This window comes from Leucopleurus acutus (assembly GCF_964270905.1).
Source record: "Leucopleurus acutus genome assembly, chromosome: 8".
Classification (NCBI taxonomy): domain Eukaryota; kingdom Metazoa; phylum Chordata; class Mammalia; order Artiodactyla; family Delphinidae; genus Leucopleurus; species Leucopleurus acutus.
Window position 1 is genome coordinate 97,898,987 of NC_139151.1, and position 18,385 is coordinate 97,917,371.

Genomic DNA, 18,385 nt, shown 5'->3' on the forward strand with positions numbered 1-18,385 from the left:
AGGAAGTCGTACACACCTTCTTTTCTCTGAGCTCACTCTACCACACTAACCAGCAGAGGGTGCACAGTAAAGAAAAGAAGCTGCTGGACTTGGTGGGAAGGTCTCTCACAGCAGTAAGAATATTGCCACCGTGGGTTCAGATGTTCTTGACCAAAGTGAGCCTGATTCCACCTGGAAATGGGCAAAGAATCTGGCCTTTAGGTTTGTCAATCTGGTCAGTTCTCTGGCTAACAATCAAGCAAGGATAATTAAGCGTTCTACGCCTCCCAACACAAGCTGGGTATTCTGATTTCAGGCTCACTATGTCTCCAGGTTTTGCACTGAGATCCCCACACTCACTGCACAGCTGGTGCTCCTTCCCTGGCACGCAGTTTTCTATCAGGTGGCACAGAAGCTCCAAACAGTTCACGTCAAACTATCAGGAAAGAAAAGAGTGGAAAGGTAAATTAAGAAACTGTAGGCTCAGTTCCATCCCAGCCAGATAGATGGGGATATGGAGGATGGCAGCTGTTGCAAGGGCCCAGAGGTAGGCCCTGGGGAAGCTTCCCAATCCACCAGCACTGGGCCTTGTCTCCAGACCCAACCTGGAAGGGCTCTGCGGCAGGAGATGCTCCTGCTGTCCTCTCCGTGCTTGGGTCCTCGGTCCGGCCTGCCTTGCTTCCTCCCAAGGTCCAGGCTCGCGCGGGACGGGGCTGGGGGTGGGGGTGGGGTTTAGCAAAGCTGCACAACGTCCTGAGGGTTCTCCCCATCCAGAACCAAGGGAATCGGGGTTGGCGGGGGAAAGCAGGGCTTCAGGGAAGGCCCTGCAAAGCTGGGCGCCTCGGCCCAACTCCTTTGAAGAGAGAGCTCTCGGCGCAAAGGTTTCTGGGAATGGAGCGTGGGGATCCCGGAGGCCCTAATTCAAGGCTCACCCAACACCGTCACCTCCGGCCGCACAGGCTTTGCAGCCACTCCCCGGTGCCCTCGTCCTGCCGCAGGCTCGGGGATCCTTATGCACTGGGAAGTGGTGACAGCGAAAGCCTGAGGCCACGCGGCCGGTGCCACACACCTCGCGCCACTTTTCCGCTCACCGCACGTCGCGGCCCCGACGTCCTTCCTCCTCCCCCAGCTCGCGGGCCTACGTCTGCCCGAATACGTTATCCCTATTGGCCGAGGCTCCTCAAAGAGCCAATCACAGGACGAGCGCTTTGGGCGGGAGGCTAAGTCTCGAGGGACTTGGAGGCTGCGGGAAGGCGATAGGGCTGCAAGAGGAAGGGGGAAGGGCCCGCTCGGAAGGAATTCTTCTGGAAGCCAGCCTCGTCCTCTGTACCCGATGAAAACACACGGAAAAGAGGCTCAGGACTCCCAACAGGGCAGGCTCCAAGGTGGTAGAAGGGCATCTGCGGCTTCCCTTTGAGGAGGCTGCGAATGGCCTCGGCCTCACTAAGAGTGCCCCAGGCGTAATGGAGGAGAAGGCCTCTGGATGGCTCCAGCTGCACCTTGTCCCCCATGTCTCTCACTAGATGTCTCCTAAAGCCAGGAATGTTCTGGAACAAGGTCTTCGGGCTAGTTTCTGAATTCAAATTATTCACAGATTCCACTCCAGCCCCGCATCCCGGAGACCTGGTGATCCAGGGGGTGGCAGACCTTTCCGTCTGGAGGGGGTCACTGGTGTTGATTTCCTTCACACACTTCCCGACTGGAAACAGCTGTTCTTAGGGATGATATCAAAAATTAGAAGATCTCGAGATTAAACATTTAGAGAGAATGCTAAGCCACGTTAGAAATCTGGACAGCTGCTCTCTCCCCCGTGCGCGTTAGGACCCTGGTCCCCGCGTCGGGTAGCTGCCTGGTATGTCCTGCGCTGGACAGAGCCGGCTGAATCCAACGCCACTGGGGACGAGGTGCGATGAATTCGCCCGGAGCAGCCCCCGCGGAGGCCAACTGGAGGCAGGAAGGACGATGTCTGAGAGAAGGGGAACCTGCCCACGGACAAAACGTAGAGGGGTGAGTAGTACAGGGCGCTCAAGTGTATCTTTATTGATATTTTACACCTTTTCAAAAAGGATTTGAGGTGGTTGATTGAAATATGCGGGGTGGGGGTGGATTTCCAAGTCAGGTAATATTTTCCCTAGTTTGAGGCTCCTGCTCTTAAAACGAAGAAAGAAACAGGGAACAGAAGACATTTTTGGTTGCTGTCATATTTTGAAGAGGTAACAGTTCGTGAAAGGACATAAAACTTAGCAGAAGGACAGGTTTTAGATGTTGTCAGCACCCACACACACACAAAGCGGGCAAGCAAGGAAAAACAGGCAGAACAATACTTGTTCACGCATCTGTTACTGTGGAATCAAGACTAGATTACGCAGGTGCAATACCACTATCGGTGATTCTTTGGGGTTGTAAAGAAAATATAAGTATTATATCTCCTCATGAATATATTATCAGGATTAGATTAATTTTCAAGAGGTACGAGGACACACTTCTTGGTTTTATGGGTTTTTTTTAATCCAATTTTAGTTACATCTTGTGTTAGTAGATTTTCTAAAGGGAATGATAAATGGCCATCCTACGCAGGGCTTCAAAAATGACAAACTTTGTATGGTAACGTGTTGTCATCAGAGGGTAGAGAAGAGTAAAAATGTTTTGTTTTCCTTTGTATGGATAGCCAGTGTTTTTTTGGAGTTGGATTTTTTAAAGTTTCTGGGCTTCTCTGGTGGCGCAGCGGTTGAGAGTCCGCCTGCCGATGCAGGGGACACGGGTTCGTGCCCCGGTCCTGGAGGATCCCACGTGCCGCGGAGCGGCTGGGCCCGTGAGCCATGGCCGCTGAGCCTGCGCGTCCGGAGCCTGTGCTCCACAACGGGAGAGGCCACAACGGTAAGAGGTCAGCATACCGAAAAAAAAAAAAAAAATTTCTTCTCCTTGGCATTTATAGTTTTAATCTGTTTTAGAAGTAGAGCCATCACAGCACAATGCTCTAGCCTACATAATATTTCAACACTTTTTTTTTTTTTTTTTTGCGATACGCGGGCCTCTCACTGCATCGGCAGGCGGACTCCCAACAGCTGCGCCACCAGGGAAGCCCCCAACACTTTTTTTTTTTTTTTAATGTTTTTTTTTATTTTTATTTTTTGCGTTACGCAGGCCTCTCACTGTTGTGGCCTCTCCTGTTGCAGAGCACAGGCTCCGGACGCGCAGGCTCAGCGGCCATGGCTCACGGGCCCAGCCGCTCCGCGGCACGTGGGATCTTCCCGGACCGGGGCACGAACCCGTGTCCCCTGCATCGGCAGGCGGACTCTCAACCACTGCGCCACCAGGGAAGCCCCCAACACTTCTTTTTTAAGTATAATTTTATTTCACGGCTCTTCTCTAATCTTTCACCATTTTATGGTATCTTTTTTTGTGTGTATGTGGTGATGGTTGTTGGTGGAGCAGTTAAACTTTGAGAGCTGTAAGAGTGAGCACTGACTGTAGTCTTCCATGCATAAAAAACAAAACAGGAAAGAAAAAAAAGCCCCAAACAAAATCAACCCTGTATCTCTGAACACATCCTCAATCCATTGACTTATCTCCATTTTTACTGCTACCGCTGTAGTCAACTCCATATCACTGCAACTTGACCTTCAAACTAATTTCCTTGCTTTCACTCCTGACCCTACTTTTTAAAATTATTGTTATTTTTTACAATTTTTATTTATTTTTGGCTGTGTCGGGTCTTCGTTGCTGCGCACGGGCTTCTCATTGTGGTGGCTCCTCTTGTTGCGGAGCACTGGCTCTCGGTGCGCGGGCCTCAGTAGTTGTGGCTCACGGGCTCAGGATTTGTGGCTCACGGGCTCTAGAGAGCAGGCTCAGTAGTTGTGGTGCATGGGCTTAGTTGCTCTGTGGCATGTGGGATCTTCCCGGACCAGGGCTTGAACTCGTGTCCCCTGCATTGGCAGGCAGATTCTTAACCACTGTACCATCAGCGAAGTCCTCTTGCCCTTCCTTTAATCCATTTGTCACATAAGCAGCCAGATCTTTTCAAAATGTGGACTGGATTATGTCATTCTGCTGTTTAAAATCCCCTCAGGCTTTCTTCTACCTAAGAATAAAATAAAAACTCCTTTCTCTAACCTATAGAACCCTTCATATTCTGATTCCCACTTATCCCTCCCTCCTCATTTCCAACATGCTCTGCTGGATCCAGTATGTTTCAGCCCCACACTTTAGGGCTTTGGCATTAGTAGTTGCCATTGCTTATATTTTCTCATGGTTGGCTGCTTCTTACCATTCATATTTCAACTTAAATGTCACCTGTCCAGAGGGACTGTCCCTGACATCCAGTCTAGAACAAGCCCCAAGTCATTCTCATCAGTCTGTTTTGATCTCTGCATAATGTTCCATCTGACATCTTATCTGTTAATCTTCTGCAACCCCCCCCCCAACACCCCCCCAACTAGAATGTAAACTTGAGAGCAGGAAACTTGTCTATTTCATTATCCTTGACGTCTGGAAGAGTGGGATGGTGCTCAGAATAACCCAGAAGGAACTAGTCTTTTTTCTGTTCACTGAGTATAAACAGTTTTTCTCTCAGTGAGTATTAATCCTTGTGATTCTTTATTTGGAGATGGCTGTTTGAGATAAATTTAAAATTTAACAACTTTTTCACCACTGAGTTAACTTTTTTGACTTGTATATAATTTTATTTTGAATGTTATCTACAAATTCATTAATGTTAAATGGCTTGTCCAGGATTATATAACTAGTAAGCTAACAGACTTCATTCATTTATTCATCTGTTGCTAAATATGAGATACAAGGCTGAGCTCTGGGGATACACCATAAACTAGAAAGACATTTTTTATGCCTTCATGGAGCTTATCTTCTGGTGAGGGAGACAGGAACACACACACACACACATACATACACACGAAAAAAGGAAGGCAAAATACTTGCAAGTTAGTGGTGGTGTGAAGGAAACAAGCCTAATCCATCTCTAGAAAATCATAGCATATTCTAGATAATGGCTCTGATCTAGGAACCAGTGAATCAACAAACATATGTGTTGATTGTTTTCCTTTGACAATCATCTTTGGCTTTTTTTTTTTTCATCTTTGGCTTTTAAACTTGCTATGTAGGACTAGGAATAGATGGAAAGTAGAGGTAGAAGATGTGATAAGGTAACTGGAAAAGATTCTTAGACAATGAGAGTTAAAGGCTGTTTGTTTCGCTGTCAAATGTATTCATTTCCTATTCTATTACAGTTTGTTTAAACCCCATCAGACAAGTGCTGTGATGTCTGTAACGTCTTCCAGCACTTCTGAGAGAAGTCCTTTTTGGCCACATTAGACCAAATATGAGGGTATATGAGACAATAGACCAAATATGAGGGGGTGGATAACGATCAGATAAACCTGATTAGAAGGGCACTTTCATCCTGAGGAGGAGCGGAATTCCAGTTTAGAAAGATAAGGAAAGGTCAGATTATGGTTAATAAGTGTTACTTTAATGTATTGGATGAATAGATATGGCATCTTGAAAACAGACGAGGAACCTGGCCTTTATCCCGACCACAGTGTAAGGTAATGGAAAGAGCATGGGCCTTGGAGTCAGACTGATGAGGGGCTCACTCCTTAGCCAGATGAGCTCAGGTTAGTTTCTTAACCTTGCTGAGCCTTGATTTTCTCATCTCTAAACAGTGGTAATACTATCTCCATGGTGGTGTTTGAGAAGTTAGGGACAGTGAGTGCAAAGTGCCCTCACGTGATAGATGCTTCATTTATTCGTTGCTATTATTGGGCAGTGGTGAATCACTGAAAGTTTTTTGGTAGGGTAGATATTGGTAATAATAACTCATTCTTATTGAGTTTGTACTGTATGCCATGCATTATTTTAAGAACCTTATGTGTATTTTAATTCTCACAACAGTCCTGTGAAAGAGATATAGCTATTATCTCCATTTTATAGTTAAGAAACTGAGTCACAGAGAGATTATCTAACTTTTACAAGGTCACAAAGTATGTAGTACATTGACTTGATTAAGTATACTTACAGAAGAGAAGGTTTGAAGCCAGTCAGTCTGACTGCGGAACCTATGCTCTTAACTATTTTAGATTATGAAACTGTTATGAAGATTCATTTGGTAGCAGTTTACAGGATAGATTTTTCAGTAAGAAAGAAAAATTTCAATTTATCAGTATGATTTTCACATAGCTAATCCCCGAATGACCATAAAATACTAGTCTTTGTCAAGCATGTAAAAAAAAATTTTTTCAATCTCTGTCCTTCATGGCCTAATAGTCTAAGAACATATTAAAGATAACTCTTAATTCAGAAAAAGAATACTTGCTATAATCCTTTATTTAGGTCAAGCATAAACAGAATGCATGAACTAGACAGTCTTAAGCTCAAAGTTAACAAATAAATTGAATTTTCTAGGTATGAGATTTTCTTTTCCTTACACATGCTCTCGTCTCCTCCAAATATATTGTTTATTGGATATCATTTACTCTCCCCCTCAAACCCACATTATTTTGATTTGGGGACAAATGGGAAGACAGTGATTTTCCTCAACAGCCTAGTGGATTCAGCTTCCTTCTGGTTGAAAGTATAGACACTGAAAATTGTTAACAAGTCCAAGCATTAGGTTTTCTAATTAACTCTAATGCATTTAAACCAAAACAATAAAATTGAGAGTTTACCTCAGATATCCCCTACCGTCCCAATCAACACATTGTAGTCCTGTTTCTAGCATTTCACGCTCCTTCCCTTCCTGTCTTCCTTTGGGGAAATGCTTTGGGGTAGAAAGCAACAAGCCAAATAGCAGCAGGCAAATAAAACCAGCTCTTTTTTGCTTCCCCACCCGGAAAGGAAGGAGGGAGCAAGAACCCTACCATCAAAGAGAGCCGAGGTCCTTAGGCATGCCATTCTGAAAACCCCTTATTCCTTCAGCCCCCTTCCCCCGGCCCCTCCCAGCTCTGCAGAATTCCTCAGAGATCATCTAGGTCTCCACTTTAAATATAAATAGATATATAAAACTTCCCCCTGTCTTTTTCTCCTCCTCTTGCTCTCCCCCCTTCTTTTTTTAATTTCCTATAATAAAGTTTCCTATTGGATAAAATCAGCTCCCTGATTTATGCCCGGCTCCTATTGGAAGTTCTCAGGGGCTGACATCACTTAGGAAAGCGAGGGGGTAGGGCTGCCAGATCAGTTTGTCACCACCCAGGCTCCCTAGCCTCTGGCTGGGTGCAACTTCCATTTTAGGTGTTGGATCTGAGAGAAAAAAAAAGAGGGAGAGAGAGAAAGAAGAGCAGGAAAGATCCTGAAAGGAGGAAGAGGTGGCGAAAAATCAACAACCTTGCTGGATTTGTCTTTCTCAGAACATTGACGAAGCCTTGGTTTTCTTTCTTAAAGGACTGGTTTTTAGAAGTCCACATTTGAGGTGTGTGCCTTTTTAAAAAATATGTGTATAGACGGGTAAAGGAGGATAAGCCAAGTTGAATTTTTGTCTTATGGTAACCGAGGGAATTTAGAAACGAGAGGGTCTGTTATGCTGACGGGTAACTTTTAAGCAGTTAATTTTTCTTTCTACTTATTTTGGGGAATTTTGGTATTTTATCATATTTAAAGCAAAGTAAAATATTCAAGACCCAGAAACAAACTTCTGGTCTCTCTAATGTAGGGAGATGAATAGATTCAGGGGGGTGAGAGCAATTCCATAAATTTACATTTTGGTGTGTTCTTTGATCTTATGTATTTTTTTTCTAGGTTAGGCTAACAAACTTCTGTTTTCAGAGCCCAAACCAAAAGTTGGTTTTTTTGGCATGTTGCGTGTGGGTTGGGAAAGGAATTTGTCCGGGTCGGAAGCTAGTTATACAGATGGTTCTTCATACGTTTCAAAACTTTTTTTTTCTCCCTTTTATCATTAGATTTGTGGAAGTGGAAAGTTGCAGGGAGCTTTGCAGCTTAAATGGTGATATTTTTTTCCCATAGAGAGTTTGAACGGCCCAGATCGGTTTCAGCCCTGCTGTTCCTGGGTGGATCCTTCTTTTACTTTTCCAGGTGTGGTGGGTAGGAGCCTCAGCCTCATTCTCCTTCTAGACTTAGCCTCCCTGCTTTGCCTTATAAAAGAAAATAAATGGATCCATGGTAACTGAATTGCCATCCCCTTACTTCTAAAACTACCTTTGCTAGCAAAGATTTGTGGAGGTGTTGTATGTTCAGTCTGCATATACGATAACGTTTGGTTTATGTGCTTAAAGGAGTAAGGAAATTCTAATCATGCTTTTTAGTTCACCTGAGTAAAGTGGCACATGTGAAAATATTTTCAGCTTTGTGCTCTCTGAAAGGGCCTTGGATTAAAACAAGGTTAGGCTAAGAGTAAAACACTTACACAAACTTTAGTGTTTAGGATGCAGTTGAGAAAGCACAAGGGGAATTCTTATTTTTAAACCAAACTGAAAGTTGTTTTTTGGAGGTGAGTTTTTTATTTGGTTAATTTGCCGTGAAATCAGAAGTTTTTAAGATCTGAAGGCCCATGACTGCTTTCATATCTTATATTTAATTTTAAGATTTGTTTTTGTTTTGCAAACACATTCTTGTAAAAATACTGATGCCAGATAACCATATAACCAACTCATCAGTGGCTGAAAACTGGATGTTCTCTTCCTTCTCCCTTTGAAAATGCGAATCATTTGAAAATTAAAACTGCAATAGATACTGCCTAATTGTAACAAGATGGGCCTTAATATGTAAGCTGCTCGTTAGCTTTAAACTGGTATGTATCTATAATAATCCTCTGATTTGGTACCCCCCACCCCTTAATTCTTTTCAGACTAGAGCACTTCCTTGAATTTCTTTTCCAGACATGAGTATTTCTTGAAAGCTGATTTCATTCTTGTGAGGTTGTGGCTTCAGAGGAAATGGAACTTTGTTCCTTCTTTTAATATAATTTATGCAAGGGCTACAGTAAGATTTTAATGTCTGGATCTCCTAATTATAGCAAGTGCAGTTAAAAAGGAAGAAAAAGGACAGTGTGTACAGTTTGTTGGGCTGTAGTTCTTATTTCATTTCCAGATTTTCAAATGCTCTTTCTGCCTTGACCCCAGCCTAGGGGTTTCTTGGTGGATCTTTGGAGAATTGGTCATGTTGCTACCGGAGTGTCAGTTTCCCACTCAGCCTTTAGGGGGAGGGATGAGGGAATCTGAAGAAGGAGTACAAAGGCAGTTTGAAAATAGGTTCTGGATGACTGAGTGGTGGTGGTTTGGGTCCAGCTTTAAATGCTGGGCTTTGTGTAGCTGCAGTGAACATCCTAGTTAACTAGCGTCCAGGACTGTTTCACGAACTGAGGCATTGTTTTGACTGGTGTGTACTATGAGAACCTTTTGGATGATAAGATGGAAGATTTGTCTTTTACCTCACCTCTACTAGTTCTTCCCGGAAATATAATAAGGGGGGTGAATAAGTAAATCTTTTATTTTTTGTTTTGCTCCCCATTTTGGTTTTGGGGTAAAAAAAGACAAGTAAGTGAGAGTTGTGCAGATTTTTCTTTCCTTGTCTGACTCCTATCTGCTGTTGGTTTCTTTGTTATATGACTAAGGTATGGTATGTTCCAGGTGGGGGCCTCCTTTGGGTGCTTAGAGCCCTAGTGCCTTTCTTAGGGTTCCAGTTATGGAGAGTTAGAGGGGTTAGAACGTGTTCTTTCAGCTAGGATGAAAATGGGGACTGTTGGAAATCTTAAAAATAAAAGAAAGCTCCAAGTAATTGCAGTTCCGCCTTGAATTGGGTTTATGAGGCAGTTGCTCTCTAGGGATGAGTGAGAGAGGATGGATGCAAATAAAGTAAGCATAGATCACTATTCAGTTGGAATAGCAAAATGATTAACTCTGTAATAATTTATTGCTTTCTATTTTGGTACCTGGTGGTCCCTTGTTAATAACTGCCCACCCTCCCTCCCCCACCCCCCTCCTTGTTTTTTTACTGAGTGCTAAGCATTTTGCATAAACTATTGTATTTACTTAATTTCCTACAACAACTTTTTGTTTGTTTGTTTCTTGGTTTATTTTTTGTTCTTTAAGGAATTTGAGCCTCAGAGAAGCTGAGGTTTGCTGAAAATTTCAGTGCTTGTAAGTGACCAAGGCCAGGATTAAACCCTGGTCTGACTAACTACAAAGTTAGTGGACTTAACCACTAAAACACTGCCATTCTCCACAGAGAATAGAAACAAGAGCCAGAACTAAAATGAGCCCTTGCTAGAGGCTCATCTTGCTGAAGGTCAGTGCTCATTTAGATTTCCAACCCCCTCCGTGTTAGAGTAATGTACGTAAAAAAAATCCATTTCCCATAAAGCCTGTGGGGAGGTGGGGAGCGAGATATGTTAGAATGGCTATTATTTCAATCTTTAGAACAGGAGTCTTTCCATATGCACACCATTGCCCTCCTCGAATTTCTTAAACTTACTAGAAATGTCTCAAACTTCATTTGATTGTCAGTGAAATTTCTTCTTCCAGAGAATTTTCTGGCATGTGGTTTGGAATGATATTGCCAACTTGCAGGGAGAGGTTTGTAGCAGGTAGTTCAAATAATGTTTATCACACTGTATTAAAATTGTCTATTTATTTTTTGAATTTTATTTAATTTATTTTTTATACAGCAGGTTCTTAGTAGTTATCTATTTTATACATCTTAGTGTATATATTGTCAATCTCAATCTCCCAGTTCATCCCTCCCCCCTCCCCCCACTTTCCTCCTTTGGCGTCCATACATTTGTTCTCTACATCTGTGTCTCTATTAAATTATCTTTTATTTTTGTCTTTCCCTCTGTACTGACCTGCTTGAGTGTAGGTACTGTTTTACCTCTGTATCCTCTTAGCACCTATCTTAGTGTCTGGGATATATTGAGGTGCTTAGTAAGCTTTGGTTAAATAGGCACTATGGGAATCAGTGAGGGACTTTTGTGGGGAAGGCTGAAAGGAAGTTGAAATAGGAAGCAATTCAACAAAGATTAATAAAATTGCAATGTAATTTTGAAACTTTAGTCTGTAGTTTCAACCTTTTACACATCTCCCACCTTCCTTTTTTTGTTTTTGCGGTACGCGGGCCTCTCACTGTTGTGGCCTCTCCCGTTGCGGTGCACAGGCTCTGGACACGCAGGCTCAATGGCCATGGCTCACTGGCCCAGCCGCTCCGCGGCATGTGGGATCTTCCCAGACCGGGGCACCAACCCATGTCCCCTGCATCGGCAGGTGGACTCTCAACCACTGTGCCACCAGGGAAGCCCCACCTTCCATTTTTAAATAAAGTTTCTGGAAATAATTGAAGATTTAAAATTTTAATTTCTCTTTAATCCTGTTTTCTTTCTGGGCAGACGGTACAAATAATAGTGTAAAAAGTAAGGGTCCGGGACTTCCCTGGTGGCGCAGTGGTTAAGAATCCGCCTGCCTGTGCAGGGGACATGGGTTCGAGCCCTCGTCCGGGAAGATCCCACACGCCACGGAGCAACTAAGCCCGTGTGCCACAACTACTGAGCCTGTGCTCTAGAGCCCGCAGATCACAAATACTGAGCCTGTGTGTCACAACTACTGAAGCCCATGCGCTTAGAGCCTATGCTCCACAACAAGAGAAGCCATCACAGTGAGAAGCCCAAGCACCCCAACAGAGTAGCCCCTGCTCACCGCAACTAGAGAAAGCCCGTGTGCAGCAACGAAGACCTAACGCAGCCAAAAATAAATCAATAAATAAATTTTTAAAAAAAAGAAAAAAGTAAGGGTCCTAGTCAGTTCATTTCATACTATAGGCAGCTGTTAACTTCAACAACTGAAACCTTAAATGCAGCCATTTTCTTGGGGAGAGGAACTCATTACCCAGAACATATTAGGGCAGCAGCAGGGAACTATTGCTTTCAGCCATGTTGGAAGTGAATGGCTTTTATACTTGTTAATAAAAACAAAAAGCTTGGGAACATAGTTTTTTTTTTTTTTTTTCCTCGGTACGCGGGCCTCTCACTGTTGTGGCCTCTCCCGTTGCGGAGCACAGGCTCTGGACGCGCAGGCCCAGCGGCCATGGCTCACGGGCCCAGCCGCTCCACGGCATGTGGGATCTTCCCGGACTGGGACACAAACCCATGTCCCCTGCATCGGCAGGCGGACTCTCAACCACTGCGCCACCAGGGAAGCCCGGGAACATAGTTTTGAACATTAGTGCTTCAAAGAAAGTATGTTTGGATATCATTGTACTTTTTTCACTGCTTTCACTGTGAAACTTCAGGAGATTTTGTTCACAAAGTGGGAAGTTTATGAGTTTAAGAACCCAAATTAATTTTCATGGGAAATTTGGAATAATAGTAACAAGAAATTTGCCTAAAGGAACGAGCCATAGGTTATCAGTATGTGATTTCATGTTCTCTTCCCTTGCAAAAGGGGTTAAATGCTTTGAGAAGCTGAAATAGGGATTGCTCTGCCTAAATGCAGCTGCCTCCCAGGTTTGCAATAGAGGGCATTGATATAGCCTGGCAGGGAGATTGTGAAGGCGGGGAAGAAAAACTGTTCTGGTTAGAACTAACAAGTGGGGTATAAGGGTATGGATTGATTTGTAGTTAGTTATATTGTATAATGTATTTTTAGAAGTAATTTTTTCCCACTAAGTCTACTTGGAATTGCGTGTTATTGATTATTAAATATTGAGTATTGAGAACGGGGCCCACATTTACTATTCTGGTTCAGGGACAATGTTCCCTATTTTTAAGGCCATTTCCTCTCCAGTGAGTTCTTAAGCCTTTCTGGAGTGGTGTGGGCAATTTATTTTATTTTTTTTAAATTTATTTATTTATTTTTGGCTGCGCTGGGTCTTCGTTGCTGTGTGCAGGCTTTCTCTAGTTGAGGCAAGCGGGGTCTACTCTTTATTGCAGTGCGTGGGCTTCTCATTGCGGTGGCTTCTCTTGTTACGGAGCATGGGCTCTAGGCGCGCGGGCTTCAGTAGTTGTGGCACGTGGGCTCAGTAGTTGTCGTTTGCGGGCTCTAGAGCACAAGCTCAGTAGTTGTGGCGCATGGGCTTAGTTGCTGCGTGACATGTGGAATCTTCCCGGACAAGGGCTCGAACCCGTGTCCTCTGCACTGGCAGGCGGATTCTTAACCACTGCACCACCAGGGAAGTCCCGGGGTGGGCAATTTAAATCAGGCATGTAGTGGGAACATTCTAAGGATCCAGAGTTTTCTTAAAGCCTTCTTTGATGGCTAACAGATAATTTGGGCATCACTTTCACAAAACTTGTGCCATTGTGTGATGATAAAAGAAACTTTAACTTTTTATTTTGAAAACATTTCAAGCTTACAGAAAAGTTGGAAGAGTAGCACAATAACTCCTATATACCTTTCATTCACCTTGACACCAATTGTTAAAATTTTGCCACAAATGCTTAATTATTCTGTATTCTTTGATCAATATGCTGACTAAACAGGGAATTTCCAATCTCAGTGTTCCATAAATGTAGAGAGGCAAGGCAGCTTTGCATGGTTAAGAGCATGGATGCCAGAGCCAGATTGCATGGGTTCAAATCTTCTACCACTTAACTAGCCAAGTAACCTTGGGAAAATTGTTTAATTGCTCTATGCCTTGATCTCCTTGTTTGTAAAATAAGGACAATAATATTAACCATCTCACAGGATTGTTGTGATGATGAAGTGACTTAATACGTGCAAAATTCATAGGATGTTGCCCAGCTCATGGGAACACCTTGTGTTTGCTATTAGAATGGATACTTTAAGTGAACTCAAACATCATTTGTCTGTTGGACTAAGTTCCCTCTAAGGTGTCTTAAAACCTGAGACTCTATGGTGGATATAGATGCTTATATTACAGAATAAATGGGCATCCTGGATGGATAGGCTAACTTTTTTTCTTTAATGGGGAAAAAAGTGCCTTTAGCAATAGGCAGGTTTGGGGAGTTACATGGGCAGGATTGTCCAAAATATGGGTGCTAGGGGAATGGATAACCCTTAATAAAGTAAAGTAAGGTGTGAGTGAGGGAGGAGAAGCTGGTGGCAAAGCTTGAATCTCTTGCAGTAATTTCTTAGGAGTCTTGGATACTTTAGGGGAAAAAACAGCAATACAAGTTTCTGCCACCTTTTTGTGTCTACAAGAGACAGAACTCTAGCACCCAAGGATAAACTTCCTTTAATCTTGGCAGAGAGTGGGTTGAAAAAGCTCTCTTTGGGTTTATTATTCTTGACTTTGAACCAGATTCTTTTCCTTGCCGTCTCACTTGTCCAACCAGGATTTTTTAGGGTAACGTTAGTTTTGAATGTACAGGAAACAGTTACATAGCAATGAAGGCAGTTTTTTTTACTATGTCTTTCTTGAAATAAACCTCCCTTTTTTATGTTCAGGAAACATCATTTTCTATTTTCAACCTTTATTTAAACTGAGACTTGTAGAAATTTTGAGTTCATCAGTGCTTCCTATGAGAAGTGTGCCTCTAAGAAAAAAGTCTGCTCTTCTATGTGGAAAAGCTAAACTGTGGCCTGTGGGAAATACATATGTGTTAGATGCAGCCTTGCCTGGAAACTTTTGATTTCTTCCAGCCTAAGATTTTCCTTCTTTTTTTCCTTCCCTCATACTAAATAACCCATGAAACTAGTGTTCTGAATAGTATTTAAACTTAATTTCTATTGACACTCCGTAGCTTCCTGTCATAACTCCTTCACCCAGCTCTCCATGTTTTTTTTAAACCCCCATTTCCCTCTACTGATTCTCCTACATCTTCTTCTTTTCATTTGCTTTCCCCTTTTTATTTGGTGTCTCCCTTTGTCTTTTTGCCTCCCGTCTTTTTTCCCCTTAGATTGGTGGTCTTCATGGGCATCACTTTGCCTCACTGACACATAATGTGGAAGAAATTTCTTTTTTTTTCTTAATTTATTTATTCATTCATTTATTTTTGGCTGCGTTGGGTCTTTGTTGCTGAGCGCAGGCTTTCTCTAGTTGTGGCGAGCGGGGGCTACTCTTCGTTGCAGTGCACGGGCTTCTCATTGCGGTGGCTTCTGTTGTTGCAGAGCACGGGCTCTAGGCGTGCGGGCTTCAGTAGTTGTGGCACATGGGCTCAGTAGTTGTGGCATATGGGCTCAGTAGTTGTGGCGAGTGGGCTCTAGAGCGCAGACTCAGTAGTTGTGGCGCATGGGCTTAGTTGCTCCACGGCATTTGGAATCTTCTCGGACCAGGGCTCAAACCCGTGTCTCCTGCATTGGCAGGCAGATTCTTAACCACTGTGCCACCAGGGAAGTCCTGGAAGAAATTTCTAGTTCTTAAAATAGAATAAATTGTACTCATGTGGTGAAGGTACAAGTATTAGGATACTGCTTTTGGTTTATTTCCATTAGGTCTAGATTAGGATTAAATGTTATGATACAAGAAGATTGATTTCTTCTAGTAATTAAGATTAGGTTTTATTTTTTCAATTTTCAAATCTCATCCACATTTACTAATTAATTACTCATTTTGGTTCAGTTGACAGTAGAGCAAAAGATACTTAGTTTTCCCAAAGTACACTGTCAATTTTGTGTGTGCTTCCCATGTTCTGTATTGGAATGTGGTCTCATATTGAGAGGTCTCTTTGTGGAGTGAAAAGGTTTTTGTTTTAGGGAGCTTACATTTGAAAAACCAAAATATATTCTGGTGGTTGAGGTTATAAGGCATTGTTGTAGAAATTAAGTCAACTTCTCAGTACTTTTATCAAGGCACCTACAGTTCCCATTTCATTGCAAGTGAAGTAAATCTCATTGAAATACAGTAGCTGGTGTATATTCAGTACACTTTTAAAAATAGAGTGGTCTATTTTAAAGGAGAAATTGGTGCCAATCTGATTTCTTTCCATTGTTTCTTTGTTGGAATGGGGGAAGTACTGTAACCTCTCTGTTCTCTTCTCTGTTGACTACTTTGTAAACCAGGGCAGAATTGGCCATTTGAATGTCTACCCCGCTGAAGGTCAGCCAAATCTGCAGGTAAGGCTACTGGAGACCCCAATTGATGGGCCTAAGGTCACAATTAAAAAAAATGTGTAGAAAGAAAAATGAAATAATACTGATTTATTTTTCTAAACTTTAACTTTTTGTTTTCATTAAAAAAGTAAAACATCTTCATTCATTCATTCAAAAGAAATTTGAGAGCCTGCTATGCACCAAATAGACCTCACAGAGCTTACATTCTAGTTGGAAGAGATAGATATTAAGTAAGCAAGTAAATATATAGTAAGTCAGAGTGTGATAACACTATTGAGAAAAAAATAAAGCAGAATATGTAGGGTGGTGAATAAGAAGTGCAGGGGTGGGAGTGAGGTTGTTTAATACAGAGTGGTCAGGGAGGGCCTCACTTACAAGGTATGTTTGAAAGAGACTTAAGAAATTAGAGATTGAAGTCCTATAGATATGGGTACAAAGTGCAGAGGCCCTGAGGCTGGTTTGTTACCAGCAAGCAAGAGAGATGGGGGCAGTATATGTGTTCAGAGAGGTCCAGTGGGTGTGTGTTGGAGATAAGGGGGGACACAGTGTAGGACCTCCTCCTGCACTATACGGTACCAAGAAAAGTCTCCTCGCTTCAGACCCCAGAGACAAAAGCTGTTAACGATTTTTTGTGTGGGCTTTGTAAGGAGTTGAGGGAACACCTGGCCCAGCCTCCATCTTCATCCTATTGTAGAAGTTGCATGTGAGTATAGTCAGCACATAATTTGCAAAGTAGCAGAATTTGCATAGGTTGATGACCCTTGTCTTGGAGAATGATAAAAGTAAGGCAACTACTTAGAATAAGCTTGTATGTGTTTGGGATGGGAGATCAAAATTTTCTTCCCTAGAGAAATCTATTTATCTACCTTCTTATCTACAGATTCAAATTTCTATGAATAGTAGAAGTGACAGCCTTCTTTTTGAGTACATAGAGTTTCCTTTTGAGTACATTTGTTGATTTGGTTTATGACCAAATATTATGCCTACCCCGCTTATCTGCTGCTTTTCGTTTTGCTCATTAGACCAAAAAGCTCCTGCTTCCCCGCAGCCCTAATCATTGGAATTAAATGGCTTCAGGTACCATTTTATAGGTCACCGTATCCATATTTCTGTCTGGCACATCAGGGGACATGATCAGTCCTGATAACTAACTGTATGTCTCTTTTCCCTTTCTATATGTGTGTTTAAGCAGTAATGGTTGTTAAAGCGTGTTGCTGAACCACTTGGCCTGGTTGGCTTTGGTGGGATTGAAGAAGAAGCACCAACTGTTTAGTGATTGATGTTCTGTGGCAACCCCATAATGGAAAGTAAAAGGATATTTGATTACCAGAGTAGCTGTGTCTTGAATCACCCATTCTTACTTTCCCTCTCAAGATTTCTGGTTTAGCTAGCCTGTCCTTCAGTGAAAGAATTTCTCTCTCTCTCTCTGTTAGGAGTTTAGCCCTAGAACTTGACCTGGTTACCCTCTATTCTTCTTTTTAATTATAACTATCTAGTTGTCATTCTGTTACGTAATATCATCCTTGGGCCATGACCTCAATCAGGAAACATTTTTCCCCCTTCCATCCACTTCCTCTTTGGTCAGGTAACTGTATATCATCTTGCAGGAAGTACTCTAGGCAATCAGGTTCCCCCAAATTTTGAAGTTGCTTTAAATAACTGCTTGATGTGTATTACTTCAGCATTTATAGATGTTTGTAGTTGTCTTGAAAGTATGTCTTTCCATGCCATTCTTCTTTCCTAAGTCTTCAGTGACATGCTTCTTTGTGGAAATATTTCGCTTTATGCCTCTTCTAAAAACATCTTGCTACTCACTTGCCCTTACTCAAACCAGAAGTTAGTGACTTGGATAAGTGTCAGACGTAACACTTGAATCCAGAGTTTCTGGTTACTTCTATTGTCAACTGGGCTAAAATTATCTAGGGTCTTGAATGCTAGATTTAGGACTTCGGACTTCTTTGGGGATGGAATGTGGAACAGTCTTTGAAAATGTGGCACAGCTCTTTGTTCCTTGGAGGAAAGTTAAACTGAGTCATTTAAAAAATAACTGGGTTTACAAATTGGTACATTGTCTTCACAACAGTTGCAAGTTGCATGGTGGCACATTTTAGATTATTAATAACTCGTATTACTCTTAAATATGTACATATGTGACAACATGCATGCAGTATGAAATTATTATATTGGCAACTAGATGAACATTGAATCCTAGAATTGTGTATGGTTTCATTTTTATAAAAATATTTAATAAGATTTGGTTGGATTTTCATATTATTAAATAAAAATTCTAGCTCTGTATGTTAAATTAAAAAAAAAATAGTTGGGTTGTCCAATCTGCTGTGTAAATAGGGATGTCCACCACTGTAGCAACTCAGGATTCCAAAGTGAGACAGTTCTTCCTTTTAGGTTCTGAGTCTAGAATATAGCATTTAGGATTGTGT

General features: G+C 42.3%; 1 protein-coding gene across 9 annotated transcripts in view; it reads left to right on the forward strand.

Annotated features, from left to right (window-relative positions):
- Positions 1-7,192: 7,192 nt before the first annotated feature.
- Positions 7,193-18,385, forward strand: part of CTNND1 (catenin delta 1) — a 47,157-nt gene continuing 35,964 nt past the window's right edge. For 6 of the 9 annotated variants that reach the window (XM_082845578.1, XM_082845579.1, XM_082845571.1 and 3 more), the window contains exon 1: positions 7,193-7,399. The gene's annotated coding sequence lies outside the window, so the exon portion shown is untranslated. Of the gene's footprint in view, positions 7,400-7,950; positions 8,020-15,893; positions 15,948-18,385 lie in introns of all 9 variants that reach the window. The other 3 variants (XM_082845573.1, XM_082845576.1, XM_082845577.1) reach the window with 2 other exon arrangements.